Below are 10,400 nucleotides of genomic sequence, written 5' to 3'. Positions count from 1 at the left end.
GTATGTCATCACATAGGCCAGAAGAGTTGCATTCATGACCCTAAGTATTTGTCTGGTGTTGTGTTCACTACGTGCCTGTGCATCTATGACAGCATGGAACATGCATCTGATAACATCATATGTGGCACTTGTAACAGTGGCTTGATGGGCAGCAGTCCTCCTTTGAACACCCCTATCCATCCACTTGTGTGGGACCTTGCCTGCACCATGGTGATGTTTACTGTCTACACTCACACTTGCCATAATCACCACACTAGCCTGTTCCATGCCACCACCTGCCAACTGTCCATTATCTGTGGCTGCTGGAGACAGGGTATGTGTGGGCATTGTGACTGTGTGCAGTCATTGTGAATGACTGTGGGATGCCAACAGATGGCACAGATTCAGCCCCTGACAACCCCACCTGTGCCTGACTAAGACCACCATCATTGTCAGAGTCTGCAAAGACACTGACATCAGATTCTGAGCAGGAGGGACCACACCCACCACGTCCACCTGTGAGGGGAAGACAACATATGTAAATTAACACCTGCACTATAAGGTTTGCTGGTATATACACGCACACACACACACACACACACACACACACACACACACACACACACACACACACACACACACACACACACACACACACACAGGTGAGGTGGCACAAAGGCAATATGCAGACCTCACAATAGCCAGAAGGTGACATTCACAACACAGTCAGACCACAACATACACACTGTGGACAGGCCCTCAACATCATGCAATGCAGCCTTTTTCACTTAATATTACTACTTATATACAATTCTGGGATACACAAGTTGTGTTAATAGACGATGGTCCTTCACCTAGCACACACTGCACCCATGTACACTTTATTGCTGTTCACCTGTACAGCACAGTGGCAACTCCTACAAAACATACCTCTCAACTGTTTAGAGTGTCACTGAATGTCTACATGTGTGGCCCATATTCCTAGTCTGTTCCTCATAAACCCTGTGTTTGTCTGACACATTACTGAGATTATCTGAGGATTGGTGTCACTAATTGATAACATATTTTGAGTTTCACGCTTCAAAACCTACAGTACACAATTGCAACAGAACTGGTTACACAAACAACCTTCTAAGCTTACAGTGGATATTATAAGTGTAGACACCCCAGTTAACATGCCAGGTTTGTCTGATATATAACATGAGATTACAGAAATAATGTGATAACATTTCCCACCTTTAATGTGACCTATAACCTATGCAATCCAATTGAAGAACAAACACATTGGTTAGGGGTAACATAGAGACATTGAAATATGTACAATAGGCTGGCTGCATGACTGTGCACACCCTTAATCTAATACTGTGTTAAAGCACCTTTTGATTTCATAACAGCAGTCAATCCTCCTGGGAAGGTGTGTATCAGCATGGCACATCTTGACTTTCTCTCTTGCAGAAGCCCTCCAACTCTGGCAGATTGTGAGGGCATCTGTTCTGCACAGCCCTCTTCAGGGCACCCCACAGGTTTTCTATTGGATGTAGGAGTGGACTATGGCTGGGCCATCCCAAAACATTGATTGTCTTCTGGTGAAGACATTTGGATTTAGATGCATAATTTGGGTCATTGCCTTGTGGAAAGGTGTAATTCCTGTCCATCTACAGCCTTCTAGCAGACACATGCAGACATTGGGCCAAAAGAAACTGGTATTTGGAACTGTTCCTAATCCCCTCCTCATTGGCTACAGGCCCACTTCCAGCTTATAAACAGCAACCCCAAAGTGGGACACTGCCATCACCATGCTTCACCATGGGGATGGTGTTCTTCTGGTGATGCACAGTGTTGTTATTGTACCTAACAATCCTTCTGGTATTGTGACCAAAACATGCAACCTTGGTCTCAATATACCATAACACATTTCCTGACATGCTTTTGGAAGACCTGATGCATTTTTCTTGAGAAATTCACCAGACCTGGATGTTTTACTGTGTGAGAAAAGGCTTCCATCTTCTAACCCTACCCCATAGGCCAGACATGTGGACAATACAGGAGATTGTTGTCACATATAACAACACAACCAGTACTTTCCAGAGTGTCCTGCAACTCCTTTAGTGTTGCTGTAGGTCTCCTGGCAGCCTCTCTGACAAGTTTGGTTCTTGTCCTTTCAGCACATTTGGTGAGTTGTCCAGTTCTTTGCAATGTCACTTGTTGCCCCATATTTTCACCACCATTTGATTACTGTCTTCACTGCATTCCATGGTATATGCAATGCTGTGGAATTGTGTGTGTACCCTTCTTTGGCCTGATAACGTTCACAAATGAGATCCCTTTGCTGCTTCATAAGCTGTATGCGAACTGTGGCTGTTGCTGTAGCAGGCAGCTGAGTAAATGTTAGGATAATCCTGGTCAGACAGCTGTCCATTATGTGTTGTTAATTAGAAAGTCTCAATAATTGATGGCAGTTGTGTACCCAAGAAGATATAATGCTGTCATTATATTGAAAACTGCTTCAACACAGTATTAGCTTCAGCCTGTGTACATGTATGCATCTAGCTGCTTGTACATTTATGTGTCATAATTGTTCCCCTAACAGATTTTTTTTTTACAATTGAACTGTACAGGTTATAGGTCACATGAAAGGTTAGAAGGGTTTGGAAATGTTTTATTGTGCTCTAATTTTTGTATATCACAAATACCTGGCATTCTAACAGGTGTGTGTACACCATTAATATGAACTATATAACACTAATTTCTAAAATATGTCCCTAGTTTTGGCCCTTTGTCCCCCCATTTTGTCAGTCTTTGTCCAGATTTCTTGCAATGACAGGTTTTGAGGTATGCTACAGATATGTGACATCTCCTGAAAATAGGCCCTTGTGATGACCACTGTGATGCAATACAGTTAACCCTACCACAAGTGAACATGCAGATATCACAATATGCTGAGAGGAACAGTTGTGTGAATGGTCAAATGCATGACCTAAACATGCCTGGGGTATTGATGAACCACAACAGGAAAATGCCATACTCACCGGCTTCAAGCTGTTGTCCCACATCCACACCAGATGGACCTAAGTAGTTGTCGTGGAGAGGTATTGTCAGCAGACTCACATTTGGCATTGGTATAAGACGAAGCCTACTTTTCTGAACATGTACAGTGCATGCTCTGGTAGTACACAGTTTGCTGTTTTTCACCATAGATGTGCACTTGTGTGCATCACTAAACCCCATCAACAAATGCAGTTTGAAATGACATATGCATGTAGATACTCTGTAGAAGACAGTATGACTACTACATAATTAAATTGATGTGCACTGTGGCTTTACCTGGATGCTCCTCACCTGTTGCCTGGGTGCCACCCACCTGCACGACTTGTGTTTCTTGTGTTGACTGTTGTCTGGGGGCTGCCCCAAGGTTGGCAAGGAGGTCCACTTTTGCCATAAGTGGGGCATGTGTGGCTGGACCCCCACCTGTAGCAGTATGGTCCCTTGCCACAGAAGCAGCTCTTTGCTGGGCACATCATATCAGGTCAGTTGCCCAATGCCTGACCTGATCATATATGAGGCCATGGTGGCCCAAAGTGTTGACTCTGTGGACAAGGTCCTCCCACAGGGCAGTCTGCTCCCGCAGATTTTGTCAGCTATGGTCAAACATCACCCCACGGTGCTGGATTATGGCCTTGGTGATGGCTGCATTATCTGCTGCAGTATATGCTGACTGCTGCTGCATGTCACCTGGAAGAAATAAACAGGGAAATACATCACAGGACCTCAGACATTGCCCAGAGTTGTTTACAGAACCAGCACATCAACATTGCCTATCATTAGCCACCACTTAAAACCACATCATACCCCTGTCATCTATCAGCACAGTATGAACCTGCATTGCACAATTGGCCCTAATGTGTCATGTTCCCCCCAGTGAGGGCCGGTACATTGCATAACCCACCATTCATCATTAACGTTTGTGTAGTGGGATGACAGTGGCTGTCTTCCTTGCAGATGGGATGTCAATGGTGGTCAGGCTTTGCTTGCATACAATGTGTAATGGAGCTGGAAGCATATGCCTGAGTTCATATAGGATGCAGACAGGAATGTTATCAGCTCCAATGGAGACTTGTTTTTGTTGACTTTGATTAGGCAGTATGCACCTGCTCCCTGATGATGAGGGAAAGGGTGTGGGTGCTGTGCATATCCACCTATACTGATGGTGAGCTGGGGGGTGATGTTTGCATTACACCTGTCTGCAGCAGATTGGCTATAGCTATGGTGTGTGCATGTCTTGTGAGTGACCACCATTACAGGGTGGGTTGGGTTGTTGCCTCTGAGATTAAAGGTGTACGTGAAGATGGGCTTGTTATTGCCCTTGGTGGATGTGTCCTATTTGTACTCATAGTTAGCCTTACAGTAATCCACCTGTGACCTTATATGCTCATTCAAAGGTTGACTTGCTGCCAAGTTGCTGCCTGCTCCTACTTTGCCCTGTACAGCCAATATAATGACTGATTATGTGGTTTGTTTATTGCTGCCTTCCAGCAAAGGGGATTACTCCACCTTGGTGGAGGCAGGTTTTACAAGTAAGGTATTGCTGAATCCATACAACTATGTAGGTGGTCATATAGCTCTTTGTAGTAGGCATGGACACAAGGTCATACTACAGTTTATCACCTCTCCAATTTCAGTCTGATAATCATGCTTATTCTAGTACCCATGTTTGTGTCAGGGAATGCAACAACCAGTAGCTGTAGAAATCTAACTCTGTTGGATGCACAGAAACTAAGATTACACACATGTACAACATGTACAGCTTACTTACCTGACATTCTACATCTCATGTCTGTTGTTATGAGGCAGCCAGGTACACCTGCTCATACATATGTGTGTACAGGTAATACCTGATATACATGTCTGTTCTAAGTCAGTATGGCACACTGTATTTACACTCTTGCTGCTCAGTCATTCCTCTCGATCTGTTAGAGCAGGACATCTGGACAATGCCAAACAAACATGGGGGGGGGGGCAATGGGTCAAAATTAGTGACACTTTCTTAATATTGCTGTAACACACAAGTCATTTGATAGCCCAGTAGCCTTTGCATTCACAGACATACCCTGGAGGATGGCCAATACTCATATGGCAAAAAGAGAGGAGAAAGGCTAGGAGTGTGGTAGTGAGGGTAGGGACTGTTAACACTGGCAGTATGACTGGTATAGGGACGGGGAAGAATGTTCCAGACATAGGGACAGAATGTAAATATTTCTGTTATATAATTGGATTAATGCTAGTTTAACAGGGTTTGTGTGGACATGGCTTTTCTGTGTGATTTTAAGTCTGACAGTGTTATGTGATTGACATAACTCTCAACTGTAGGGCTATCCACAGAATGGCCAGAGTTTGGACTTTTATGTTTGGTGTGTTCCTCAGACATTTTTTGTCTCTGGAATATCAGTGGCATATTCTGGGGATGGCAGTGAGTAAATGGTAACATCCATTTGTGTTTCTGACTTCATATCCCTCAGAAAAAGATATGTTACAACAAACCCTGTTACACCAGCAACTTTCTCAGTTTATAACAGCAATATTCCAAATATGCCCCTGTTTTTGTGCCTCTGTCCTCCAAGTATGTCAGGCGTTGTCCAGATGTCATGCAGTAAGAGGTTGATAGGTAAGGTATACCATTATTTAGTGCCTTCATTCTTGATACTATCCCAGTAATGTATCAGAATGCCAGGAATGTTATGTGGAAAAGGCCATGTATATGAGGACAAAGCCTGGACATTCTGTGGGACTCTGTACAGCTGAGAGGTCTGTGTATTTCTGGTGATTGTTGACAAACTGTCAGGATAATGTAGCAGTGTAGTGTGTAAATGTTATTTGGCCTAGGAAGGCGGGGTAGATGTAAGTGTTATGGCTCCTTTTCTATCTGACTGTGCATGCTGCTCCAGTTTCTAGTGGTCTATTGGCTGTATCTGTTTGTTGGGGCAGACTGAGACATGCCCAGTACCATGGTCAAGATTCATACTACACTGTGAATTTGGTCAGTATATGTAGGGGTAGTGTGTGAGTGGAAAACATGATGTTTTTGTCCACAGAGTCCTTATACTCTACCATTCATTTGGCTTACTAGTATGTCACTGTGACTGTGGTGAAGTTGGTTGTGGGTATGCACTTTCACACTGGTGTCTGTTTTTCAGTGATGTTACATCCCTGCAGTGCCTGATATATTTGCAAATACATGTGTAATTCCACATAGCGGATTTGGTTTAATGTTGTGTCAGTCTGACTGTAGTTTGAACAGTGCTTGGTGACTTGCTTAGCAGCTCAGCGTAGTTTTCGTAATGTGATGTTATGTCCAGATATTTGTAGGATGTACTGTTGTCTGGCCCCCATCAGTGTTGTGTATTTCTGACACATCAGTGGGATGATGTGAGGATTTAAGTCTCTAACTAGTGATAAGTAACTGAGTGCTATTTCAGTCAATATATGTTAGAACAGACAGGAGGGTGTTACTGCGTCAGCTTATCTACTCCAGTATTTCAGATATGTCCCTATTTTCATGGCTTTCTCCCCCCACTTTGTCAGGTTTGGTCTATATTCATTGCATTAAGGGGTGCTGAGCCTACCTCTTGACTGGCAGGATTGTTTCAGACTGTCCAGGTTTATTGTCCATATTTCTGGTCTGTTCCACAGATTCATTATTTTCATTTCTCTGGTAAATCACTGTGATGATCTGAGGATTTCTGTCAGTAAATGATGACATACATTTCAGTTTCAGAACTCACATCCTTCAGAACATGTATGCTGAAACAAACCCTATTACTCTAGCAACTTTTTATATTATAAGAGCAATATTAAAAACAGGTCCCTAGTTTTGGCCCATTGTCCCCCATTTTGACAGCCTTTGGCCAGATTTCTTGTACTACGAAAAACAACCAAAACAACTGAACAACTTTTAAAATAAAACCAGAGCGAAAAGAACACAATAAGAGCCGGACAAGTACAATTAGAGCTAGTGTTATTTATTGTAAGTTACACTTTCAGCTAGGACAATGCCTCGCCTTCCTCAGACAAACAGCTAAAATGCTGTTGAGAATTCCTTTTTATACAAGCAAACAAGTTAATGATGTCATTAATTGACTTTAATTATTGGTTTCTTAGGCAACATGTCAACACAGCCAAATGACATGAGCAATGTTAAGGCTATATGTGTAAACTTTTAATGCGAAGCAAATACTAAACAAATAAGAAATAGATCAAGAGAATTCTATTCTACTCTAAAAAATATGCCTATTATAAAAAAAATATATATTCAAAATATGTATGCAGCTAAAAATAACTAAATCTATATAATAAAATATTTAGTTAGGTTCTCAACCTAAAGATGTTTATGCAATAGTATACATATCAAAACAAACACTACATTAAGAATCTCTAAGCCTAAAGTATAATAACATGAAAAAACATTTAAAAATTGCCTACTAAAATGTCCTTATCTATCCATAGTTAAAAGCTTCAAAAGACATTTAATCGAAATATTGTCGTTAATCCCTTTGAACATATGAGCTCTTGTTCTAATCTGCCATTTCAATTAGTCTATTTCAAGCATTAATTGCCAGGGTCCCCCTCGAATACTTTCAATCCTATGTTGTAAAACTATAAATTTAAAAATGTGCCCCGGGAATTCAGAGCAGTGTTTAGCCAGAGCATTATTAAAATCCTTTTTATTTATAGCATAACAATGCTCATAAATTCTCTGCTTAAAGCGTCGCTCTTTTTTCCCTATATAGAACACATTGCAGGAATTACACAATGCTGCATAAGTAACACCTTTTGTTTCACAATTATACTTTCCAGTTATTTTAAATGTTTTGTGATTCAAAACCACCTGATTAGTGACAAGGATGTGTTTGCATTGAGAACATGCACCACATTTAAACATTCCATTAATTCTACTGAAGTGGGGCTTATTATTATTGTTATTTTCTAAAAGGGCTTTAAGATTGTCTCCACGTCTATATGTAATTCTAGGTCGAACACCCAAGACTTTGGATAGTGTTCCATCATTTTTAATAATGTCCCAATTTTTATTTAAGGCTTCTCTAATGGACCAGTAGTCCAAAGAAAATGTATACAAAAAACTGGTTTGATAAGATAAACAACCTTCACTTTTGTTCGTAAGATCATCGTTCGAACTGGCTGATGTATTCAAGTCAGTAGAAGGATGAAAAAGAACCTGACCTTTAAGTAGAGGAATAAAGTGGCCAACATTACTCTTAAAAATCACTTCTTCTTTTATGGTGTTCACTAAAGTACTATGGTAACCTCTTTTTGTAAACATATTACAAAGATGGTCACATTCAAACTCAAAATCTGGGTCATCCGAAATCATGCGGGCAGCCCTAACCATTTGCCCTTTGACCACTGCCTTCTTTTGGTGAATCAACAGGATTTTCTTGTGAGTTCCAACATACATATAGACGTGGACATAATCTTAAAGCCCTTTTAGACAATAACAATAATAATAAGCCCCACTTCAGTAGAATTAATGGAATGTTTAAATGTGGTGCATGTCCTCAATGCAAACACATCCTTGTTACTAATCAGGTGGTTTTGAATCACAAAACATTTAAAATAACTGGAAAGTATAATTGTGAAACAAAAGGTGTTACTTATGCAGCATTGTGTAATTCCTGCAATGTGTTCTATATAGGGAAAACAGAGCGACGCTTTAAGCAGAGAATTTATGAGCATTGTTATGCTATAAATAAAAAGGATTTTAATAATGCTCTGGCTAAACACTGCTCTGAATTCCCGGGGCACATTTTTAAAATTATAGTTTTACAACATAGGATTGAAAGTATTCGAGGGGGACCCTGGCAATTAATACTTGAAATAGATGAATTGAAATGGCAGATTAGAACAAGGGCTCATATGTTCCCAGGGATTAACAACAATATTTCGATTAAATGTCTTTTGAAGCTTTTAACTATGGATAGATAAGGACATTTTAGTAGGCAATTTTTAAAAGTTTTTTCATGTTATTATACTTTAGGCTTAGAGATTCTTAATGTAGTATTTGTTTTGATATGTATACTATTGAATAAACATCTTTAGGTTGAGAACCTAACTAAATATTTTATTATATAGATTTAGTTATTTTTTGCTGCATATATATTTTGAATATATATATATATATTTTTTTATAATAGGTGTATTTTTTAGAGTAGAATAGAATTCTCTTGATCTATTTCTTATTTGTTTAGTATTTGCTTCGCATTAAAAGTTTACACATATAGCCTTAACATTGCGCATGTCATTTGGCTGTGTTGACATGTTGCCTAAGCAACCAATAATTAAAGTCAATTAATGACATCATTAACTTGTTTGCTTGTACAAAAAGGAATTTTCAACAGCATTTTAGCTGTTTGTCTGAGGAAGGCGAGGCATTATCCTAGCTGAAAGTGTAACTTACAATAAATAACACTAGCTCTAATTGTACTTGGCCTGCTCTTATTGTGTTCTTTTCGCTTTGGTTTTATTTTAAAAGATTTCTTGCACTCACAGGTTGAGAGTTATGGTTTTGGGGTATAACTCCACTACATTTTATGAATATATATATATATATATATATATATATATATATATATATATATATGGGTCCCCTTCAGAATGCCAAAATTCAAAAGTTCAAAACCCATATGATCGCAGACCATATGTTTGAAGTTTTGAAATAATGACATTCTGAACAGGAAATCTCATACAGTGCAGACCAGGAGATTTCCTTTGTTCTCGCTGTAGTGCGATCTCGGAGTTCGTATATTTAAGTAGGGGGGTGCAGGGGGGCTTTGCCCCCCTGCTATACACAGTTTAATGTGTCATAAATGTAAAATATATATGGAGTGGAACAAACCAAGGCTCAATACTGAAATAAAATAAAATAAGATAGTCTTTATTGTACAAAAGATAAGCGCTTTCGCATACAACTTCTTCAGATCAAAACAATAAGTGAATCCATATTTCTTAATATATACTGAATTCAATTATAGCAAAAGCCAATCATAGAAGTTGCATCATTAGGTTCTTAAAGTAACATAGTTTCCATTTCTATAAAAATTAATGTGTATTTTTTTATTTTTATGGGTCTAATTCACATTTTCGAACATTCAAATGTTCAATCATATGGTTTCGGCCATATGAATTTTGAATATTTGAGCGTTCGGTTATGTGAAGTAGACCCATACATATATATATATATATATATATATATATATATATATATATATATATATATATATTTTATATGTATAGCTCTATAGGTCTACTTCATTTGACCTAACTTCCGATTGCCTAACACCCATTTGACTGAGACAAAATCACCTAAACTTCATTTCACCTAAATTTCACTTGACCTAAAACTCATTTCA

This window comes from Protopterus annectens, chromosome 10.part0, assembly GCF_019279795.1.
Source record: "Protopterus annectens isolate FY-2018-M chromosome 10.part0, PAN1.0, whole genome shotgun sequence".
Taxonomy (NCBI): Eukaryota; Metazoa; Chordata; order Ceratodontiformes; family Protopteridae; genus Protopterus; species Protopterus annectens.
Note: the sequence above shows the minus strand (reverse complement) of the source record.